This window comes from Tamandua tetradactyla, chromosome 2, assembly GCF_023851605.1.
Source record: "Tamandua tetradactyla isolate mTamTet1 chromosome 2, mTamTet1.pri, whole genome shotgun sequence".
Lineage (NCBI taxonomy): Eukaryota > Metazoa > Chordata > Mammalia > Pilosa > Myrmecophagidae > Tamandua > Tamandua tetradactyla.
Genome location: NC_135328.1, coordinates 84,625,042 through 84,634,765, shown reverse-complemented (window position 1 = coordinate 84,634,765; position 9,724 = coordinate 84,625,042). Strand labels below are relative to the sequence as shown.

The following is a 9,724-nucleotide window of genomic DNA, read 5'->3' as shown; positions in this document are numbered from 1 at the left end:
GATGTGGCCTTTCTCTCTCTAAGTCCAACTCTGCAAGTGAAATTGTTAAGCTCCTCCCTGCGTGGGACATGATATCCAGGGATGAAAGTCTCCCTGGTGGCATGGGAGATGACTCCCAGGGATGAGCCTGACCCTGGCACTGTGGGATCAACAATACCATCCTGACCAAAAGGGGTAAAAGAAGTGTAACAAATAAGGTATCAGTGGCTGAGAGTGAGAGGGTTTAAACAGAGTCGAGAGGCTATACTGGAGGTCATTCTTGCACAAGCTTCAGTTAGACATTGTTACCTATCAAAACTTGGCCAAACCCCAACCAAAACCATTCTTGCCAATCCTAAAGAATACTTAGGACACTATATAAGATCCTACAAAGGTTCCATGCACTAGGATAACTCTTCAAAACCTACCACCTCCAGATGAGTCCATGGACCAGATAAATCCTGAAATGCAGAGGGACCAGCTTCTCCAGAACGTCAACTTGTTCCATCCCCCTACCCTGTATTACTGACAGCCCCTTCCAACATGAAAAAGTTAGAGTGGACATGGCCAAAAAACCCCTAAAGAATTGGAGAAATGTCAATGGTGGAGTTATACCGAAAAGGTCAAGTTTAACAAATGAGTATGAATGTTGAATCATTACGTTGATATTTCTTTTAGTCTCCAGTACCTTAGAGCAGCTAGAAATAAAAACCCAAAATCATGGAATTGCAACCCATACCAAACTCTGAAATCTGTTCTACAACTAATTGTTGTGATGTATTTATTACAATTTATTGCTTTTCTGTATATATGTTATTTAAAGAGAAGGAGTATAACAGAGAAGATAGGATTTAACAAATGAGTATGACTGCTGAATCATTATATTGATGTTTCTGTTGTTTATACTGATATTTCTAGTGTCTTGGAGCAGCTAGAAGAAAAAACAAAAACTCATAGCACTGTAACCCATATCAAACTTTAAAATCTGTTGTATGACTACTTGTTAAACTGTACTTGGAAATTTATTGCTTTTGTGTGTTTATCTTATGTTTCACAATTTTAAAAAAAGTTTTAAAAAATGAGGCTTACCACATTTGTTAAGCTGATGAATCCTTCTTCATTGTAAGAATGAAGAGTTATCACATGTATTATAAGGACAACATATTACACAGGGGAGCCAAAACTTTATATTCCCCAGACACTGCTGATGACACATTGCCAAAGGATCTTACTATTTTTCCTTCTCCTTTTTTATTCACCAATTCTCTTTCATTGTCACTTCACTCTTTCTTCTTTCCTTTCTTTCTTTTTGCTTTGTCTTTTTCTTTCTTTAGTCTTTTCTTGTTCTCTTCATTTTCTTTCAAGACTAGATAAAATGCAGTTCAATAGATTACAACTTTTACATGTCAATAAAATCATTCTCCCAAGATCCTGCTCAAAGACTCTCCTTGGCAACTCAAGTCACCTTTTGACATTGTGAGTAGTATTTGTGGGTGGTAGATTTCATTCAATGCACAATGATTTTTTTTTTTTGCACAGTGATATTGTCTGATTTATTTCTTACAGTTAAGCTTAATTTCATACGCCAAAGACAACATGTTTTACTTTCACAATGTATATTAGAAATAAATTTCATCATAAGTTGATCAAACACGTAGTACACTGAAGTGTACTATTCCAAAAGAAATGAATGACTGATATAACAATAATTTTCTATGGTGAAAAGTTTTCAGAGTTGAACCTAAGGTGGTAGATAACCTATATCATCTGTTTCCCCAAATATTCCCATTATCCCAAGACTTCGCAGCTCCCAGATCCAAAGGTGACTAGATTCTGTATTGAAGAACACAATCTGTCCTCTGATGAGGAATTGTTCTACCTGCTTTCCTTTTTTCCTGTCTTCTGATTAGAAATTGTTCTACCTGCTTCTATTAAAGCTCCCAAGCAGTATTTTTCTCTTTCCTTTCCTACTATGGCCTGGACTAGAGATTTCTATATAGAACATTTTGGTGTCTTCTGAAGTGTTTTTATTTGACTAACAACAGCATCATCTATCTGCGTATGGCTGTTGTGGGGGGATTAAAAGTGAGATAATACTTGGAAATCATTTAACAGGATGCCTGGAACATACTAAGTGCTCAGTATCCCTGCTTCCCCCATACACTAAACAGTAAGCACCACGAAAGCAGCATTGTATCCCAACATTGAATACACTACCTATAGCACGTTCAGCAGTCAGAAAAACAGTGATTGAATGGTGGATGAATGATGACAGCGAAGAGGAATGAAAAATCTCTTTCACATGGCTTCCTTCTCTTTTTTTAAAGGTTAAAATCCCAGTACCTTTCATCTTTTCCACCACAGAATTCTGAAGGGAAAGAGAGAAAACTCTGTCTGGGAGTCCAGAGGTATGGCCCAACCTTGCTGGTCCAAGCATGAGAGCTTTTGTTTTTTTCTTTAACAAAAAAATCCTAAATGTGTATAGACTAGCTTAATATAAAAGCTGCTTTAAATTGTTCCAAGTTTATCCTTATTAATAGCCTCAAGACGGTTTTCTTCAAAACTTGGTCTATATCACCTACATGAGAATCACCTGAATTCCTGATCACATTGGGGAGCAATTTCCCTGCTTTACTGAATCACAATTTCTGTAGACAAAATCCCAAGTTGCCAAGTTATTTATTCATTTATTTATTTTTGCACAATAAAGTTTGAGTGCCATTGCTTAAAAAGAGATAGAATTGCACATGGATGCTATGCAAGTTTGAAAGGATTTGTGCACCCTAGAAAAGCCGTGTTTTAATCCTTATCAATCTTGTGGGGACAACCATTTTACTTAATCCCTATTCAATAATGTAGGTTGGGAACTTGGTTAGGTTATCTCCACGGAGATGTGACTCACCCAATTGTGGGTATTAGACTTGATTAGAGATGTGACTCTACCCATTCCAGATGGGTCTTGATTACTTTACTGTAATCCTTTAAAAGAGGAAGTATTATGGAAAAGGCTTGAGATCTGAGACAGCCACCAGAACGACAAAACAGAGAGCCCACTCCATCAGAGACCTTTGGAGATGAAGAATAAAACATCCTTGGAAGATCTTCATCGAATGGTAAGCCTGGAGAGAAGGCTAGCAGATGTTGTCAGGTTCACCACATGCCTTTCCAGTTGAGAGAGAAAACTTGAATTTCATCAGCCTTTCTTGAGTGTAGATACCTCTTGTTGCTGCCTTATTTTGGACATTTCTATAGACTTGCTTAAATTTGGACAATTTCACAGCCTTAGAGCTGTAAACTTGCAACTTATTTAATCCCCCTTCTAAAAAGCCATTCTGTTTCTGGTATATTGCATTCCAGCAGCTTGCAAACTAGAACAGATGCTAATCATAATTTATACTCGGGATTTTAAGAAGTTCATCTTCTATTAAGGGAAGACTAGAGTTAGACTTTTCTGAGTATTTAATCGCAAGGACTGGAGCAAGGATACAATGGCCACTAGCCAAGTGTGGCTATTTAAATTCAGAGTAATTCAAATAAAAATTCAAATCCAGTTTCTCTGTGACACTAGCCACATTTCAAGGGCTCAAAAGCCACTTATGGCAGGTGGCTACAGTTTTGTGCAACATAACATTTCTACCATCACAGAAGGTTCTATTGGACGGTACCGTTCTGGAGAAAAGGGTCTATCTGACCTGAGATAGCGTCAGTAAGGGTGCGGCACAGAAGCTAGGAGGACTCTCAAGACCCACAAGAACATCCTCACCCCCAATTAGCACATAGGGTCAGAGCAGAGGAGAGGAAGTGGAATAATATAAGCCAGGAACCATGTCCTGGTGAGGCAGTTACTTCCCAGGAACAGTTCTACCCCGAGCAGATCAGCACAAGTGGACAGCTAGCCTTCTCTGTCACGACCATCGCAAATCTTTAGAAAAAGATGACTGAGTTTACAAATTTATTAAAGTTGAAACTCATAAAAGGGTTGGTTTCTTGTTGTATTAGAAGCTATGTGTGGAAAGCAGCAGTTCAGGTAGAAACCAGAGCTCGAAAGGAAGGAGGCCATGGAAGTCAATTCAACCTGCCACAGAATCGGGGGCTTGCCACAATTTTATCTATACAGGTACATAGACTGTTAAAGCATCAAAATGAATACTAAATATGTAAATTGTGCCTTAATACAAAAATAAATTAAGATGCACATTTCATTTAATCCCCAGAATTATCCTAGAGGAAATCACAGATTATCATGTGTAACAAACTTGCTATTTCACACCCACAGAGCATGAGCACGGGGTCAGCACAAATGTGGTTTATTTTCAAGAACAATGGCACTGCAGTCATGGGAATCCAGGTTTTTCCACATCTCAAGCATCAACCTTCTTAGCCTATATGTCATCGGTATGAAAATATTCCTATTATCTGACTTTCAACCGGATCCTCAGTTATATCGTCTGAGACAGGGAAAGGACTAAAGCCAAAACTCAAATGACAGGCACCACTATAGAGAGTCACAGCTCCTTATTTGAAGATGAAATAAAATATCAGAGACCCACCGGAGGATAATCCAGACTTCCGAAATTAGCAGGTGATAAACTGAAAATTCCAGATAATTCTCTAGCATCTATCAACAAAAACCACTTTCTTTCTGTTTTTTTTTTTCATGTTTCTAATTTTCAAGGATTAGTTTAGGATTACAGGAAGTAGTGAATTTTAATTAAAAACAGATCGAATAGATTAGTGGACTGTAATTTAGAGCTTTGGGAAATGAAGCTCCACATTGACGCTAAATAAAGCCAGTGATTCCTAATATCTCCTTATAATTCTATGAACTTGTACTGTTCTTTAGCTAATTTCTCCTTTTATTATCTTGTATTTTTAACTTAATCCATGTATTTATAAAAATATTGCATGATTTCCTGTACAATTACAGCTGTATCAAATTGTTTCATAAGGAGATCTATACTAAACAAAAATGTTATATTTATCTAAACCTTAGTAGCATATTGCTACTATTGATAACAGTACTATTACAGAAGGTTTAATATCTAGTTAAGAGGATAGTGCTTCAAGGATGAAAAGCAGCTCACAAATTCAGATTGTTTCAGAGTAACAGTAGGGAAGGAGAGTGCTTCAGAAAGGAGGGTTTTTGCTTATAAAAGAAAGAAAATATTGCAATGGTTTTCCTAAAAAGGAGCTATTTTATAAAGTTGGGAAAAGAGTCTGGCTGAATTAAGAGACAAGATTCGGGGGTTCATGTAGTGATTTCATATGTAATTATAGCCAGGCAGGGCACCGGGCAGCCACCTGCTTGGCATCCCGCGCCACATCAAGCCCTTTCCTGGGGTTTCGGGGCGCCCTTCTGCCCGTGCTGCTGCCTCCTCCACTGCCTCGGGGGGTTCTCAAGCCTCCATCAGTCCTTGCTCCTGTCGCTGGCTATGAAACCTCAAGGCTCTAGCGCGGAAGGCGACGTCGCTACTGAATGAATACCGTCTTTGGATAAGAATGAAATAAAGATCTTAGGCAAGTTTTATAAGAAGAAAGAAATTCAGAAACTGGGTGCTGATTATGGACTCAATTCTCGCCTCCTCCACCAAGCTTTTATAAGCTTCAGAAATTTTATTATGCAGTCCCATTCCCTGGATGTGGACATTCACTTTGTTTTGAATGATATTTGCTACAGTGCAGCTCATGTGGGTGATTTATTTCCATTTTTCTTGAGACATGCAAAACAGATATTCCCTGTATTAAAAATGTAAGGATGATCTATCTAAAATCAGTGACTTATAAGTACCACCTAACTGGCACCCAGAAGCCAGAGCCAACCAATGGAAGATGTTCCATTCAGGACCCACAAACAGTGGAAAGACTTAACATGCAATCCAGAAATACTTGCTAGCAAAATCTGGAATGTACTGTGCTCCTTTAAAATTACTGCTACAGGGAATGCGAGGGTGGTTAGGTGGTAGAATTCTCACCTGCCATGTGGGAGACCTGGGTTGGATTCCTGGTCCATGCACTTCCCCAAAACAAACAAACAGGCAAAACAAACAAAGAAAAACAAACAAAAATTCAACAAATAGTGCTGCAATAACAGGATGCTCACATGGAAAATGTGACAAAAAAAGATAAAATTACTGGCACATAAGATCTTTGAAAAGAGTAGTGCTGGTGGTGTGCCATGTGACTTGGTGACAGGTGAAGATCATGTGACAGTGGAGTCAGGTGGGAAACAGGCTTCGCATGTTGCTTGCACCATGTGCAGTGTCACAACTCTTTATGAAGTAGCTGTGTCTGATGGAACTCAAATGATTAAAGAGCCAGCCAGAGGATGGGCCTGGACCAGACCACCTCTAGGACTCTGTGCTCAAGACGTCCACTTATGTAGACAATCTGCTGTTATTGATCTGGCTACTAAACTCATATATGCAAGTAGGGAAGACCTGGAGGTTCAAAGCTGTGGAGAGTCTTACCTCCATATCTGTTCTTGATCATTCACTAGACTCCTTAGGTATCCTTCAACCTGGGGACTGCATTGCCTGTTTTAGCAACAATGATATTTATTCTGTGAGTTGACAGATTAAAATCCAGGGATTGGAATTAGCTGTTATAGTTGGTAGTCTCTAATCTGGGGCCAGATTTGCTCAAGCAAAGAAGTTTAATGATACCAAAGACCCATGCAAAATCCTGGTTGCTAGAGATGCAATTGACATGGGGCTTAATTTGGGCATAAGAAGAATTATTTTTAACTCTCTTTTAAAGCCCAGTATTAATGAAAAGGAAGAGAAAGAGATAGAACCAATCACCACCTCTCAGGCCCTGCAGATTGCTGGTAGAACAGATAGATTCAGTTCAAAATTTGAAGAAGGACTGGTTACCTACCACAATGAATCTGAAGACCTCAATTTATTAAAGAAAGTTTTGTCTAGGCCTGTGGATCCTATAAGGGCAGCTGAACTTCATCCAACTGCTGAACAGATGAAATGTCTGCCTACCATCTCCCTGGTACTGTGCTTTCTAATGCCATGATATTTTTGCAGGCTTTTCACAAGTTGATGGGCAATATTATGTCTACAGTATGGATGATTTTAAATTTTCACAGACTTGATCCAGCATAGTCCATTACATCTATGGGTGAGAAAAAATGTTTTCTGTACAGCCGCTATCAACAAGAAGCAACCTTTTTTCTGCTCACCATTGCTGTGGATTACCAGACAGTATAACAGGAACGAGCCCCTGACCTTTACTTGGTCATGCCATTTATTGAATGGACAGTAATCCCACCTAAAAATATTAAAAACCTCATGGATCTTGAAGTTGTCTATGATGTCTTGGATCTCTATCTGTGTCTAAACTACCGATTTATGGATATGTTTCCAGATGCCAGCCTTATTAAAGACCTCCAGAAAGAACCAGATGAAGTTATCCAACATGGTGTACACAACATCACCAAATTGATTAAAATTTCTGAGACACATGAACTATTGAAACGGGAAAGCATGTCAGCAGGGTTGTCAGGAACCTTAAAGAACAAAGTTAGAATGTGCAGCACCCAAACTTTAGGAAATAGAGCTGCTGAGCCACCCTTGTCTGATGCAGGAGAGAAAACCCTCGTTTCCACTGGTGCAGCAAGGACTTCTCACTTCTGCTATGCTGAAACAGCTAAAAAAAAAAGAATGGTTGACACAACAGACAGAATGCAACAAAGAAAGAACAGAATCTGACAGTTACTCGAAAGGGACACAAAGAGAGAAAAATGAACCTGACCCAGACTAGTTTCGTTTAATTTTTTAATTTTGCAAATTAAAGTCTATTTTATAGACTTATTAAACATCCTCACCTGGGGAATTCCTGACATTTGCTTAAACAAGAGGGTCTCCCAATTTAACAAGCCAAGGCCTCAATCTTGATGCTTGCCCTTGTGAACCTTATTTCTGTAGTAGCAAACTGAACCTTCTTATAATTGGTGCCAGGAGTCATCTCCAGAGAAGTTCTGCTATTACTCAAATGTGGATTCTCTCTAAGCCAAACTGTGGCCTTCCCCCCCTGTGGGACATGACTTCAAAAGTGTAAGCCTGGCCCTGGTATTATGAAGCATAACTGGCCCTGGCATTGTGAGACATAAGTCTCAGGGATAAGCCTGGCCCTGGCATTGTGGATTAGCAGACCAAAAGGGGGGAAAGAGATAGAGTTTCAATAGCTAAGAGATTTCAAATTGAGTTGAGAGGTCACTGTGAAGACTAACCTTATGCAAGTTTCAGCCAGATATTGCAAACTGCCACAATATGACCAACCCCAACCAACAGTATTCCTGGAAACTATGAAAAATATCCTGGGCTCTATAAAATCGCATTTATTGTTTGTTTTCCAGAAACTTAAAACCTCCAGATTGTACCAATGCTAGAGAAGCTCTGAAACCCAGAAATACTGGGCTCTCCAAGAATAACAATTGGTTTTATTGTTTCATCCCTCTGTTCTTTAATGAAAATGTTCCTTTTCAGCCGTGAAGCAGTTAGAGGAGTTCTCGCCCAGATATCCCTCAAGATTGAGACTAAACTATCAAATGAGGGGAGGAATTGTAACCAAAATTAAGGGATGGTTTTGATCACTGAATCATTATATAATTATTCCATTTTGTTTTCTGGTATATTGGAGTAGGCAGAGGGGAATACCTGAAATCCCTAAACTATAATTCAGCTGTCCTGATATCAGATACAATCTAAAGTGATTGTAAAAGCCCTTATCTTGTGCCTTTGTGACTGGAAGAGCTGTTACTCTTTTTATCTGGTCATTTTCTTGCAGTGTGAAGGTCTTAATGCTAATGAAGAATTTGAAATCAGCCGTTAACCAGTTTCAGCCCATTATATTTGTCAATCCTATTGGCTGGACTCTGCTATGGAACAGATAACTTTCCTCCCTTTTGGCTTACCTCTTTAGTATTGAAATGATAACACTGTCTCCTTTTCTGCTTAGAACTTGCTCTTTGAAATGTAATGACCTTATCAGGCCTTGCTAAAATCCATAAAACCTCAAACACTCTAAACTCCGGGAGACAGATTTTGGGCTAATAGGCCATCTGCTCTCCTACTATATGCCTAGTAATAAACATTTCTCTCTTTGAAAAAATTCAAAATATGTAAATATGTATTATGAACATGGTATTTAAACAGTGGGGTTCAATGACTTAGCTGAATATTTGAAGAAGAGGTAAGGCTGAAACTCTTATCAAAAGTCACATTTGAAATACATGATGTATTATTCATTGTTATTTTCTTTCTTTTCTTTATATTGTATATTTTCCTTGTTTTCTTTGCATAAATTAATCAAGTCATCAACTAGTTATTGAATGCATGTCCTAGGCAAGGCACTCTGCTAAGAACTGTGAGATCCTTGCCATCAAAGAGCACATAACTTAGTTGAGGGTGGGAAATGAGGGGAAATAAAAATATTTGAAATGAGTGTCAGGACATGATTGAAGAAGTTCAAAGCAGTAAGTGAAATGTCATGAAGCAGTTCCTGTTTCACTGCCTAAGGAAAACTTTAGATGCTGAAACCTAGCAATTCAGTGGAGAAAGTGATCTTTTCAACTTTAGATTGCAGAAAAATTTGTTTTTAATTTTAATTTATTTTGCATATATTTATTTTTATTGAAGTATGATTTGCATAAAATAAAATGCAAGCACTTAAATATTCCATTTTATGAGTTTTGACAATGGTATACTCCCAGGAAACTACCGCCAAAACAAGATAT

The 9,724-nt window shown here is 38.4% G+C and overlaps 1 pseudogene; it reads left to right on the top strand.

Annotated features, from left to right (window-relative positions):
* The first annotated feature begins 5,263 nt into the window (after window positions 1–5,263).
* LOC143660986 (ATP-dependent RNA helicase SUPV3L1, mitochondrial-like) lies at window positions 5,264–7,749 on the top strand (annotated as a pseudogene).
* Window positions 7,750–9,724: the final 1,975 nt, after the last annotated feature.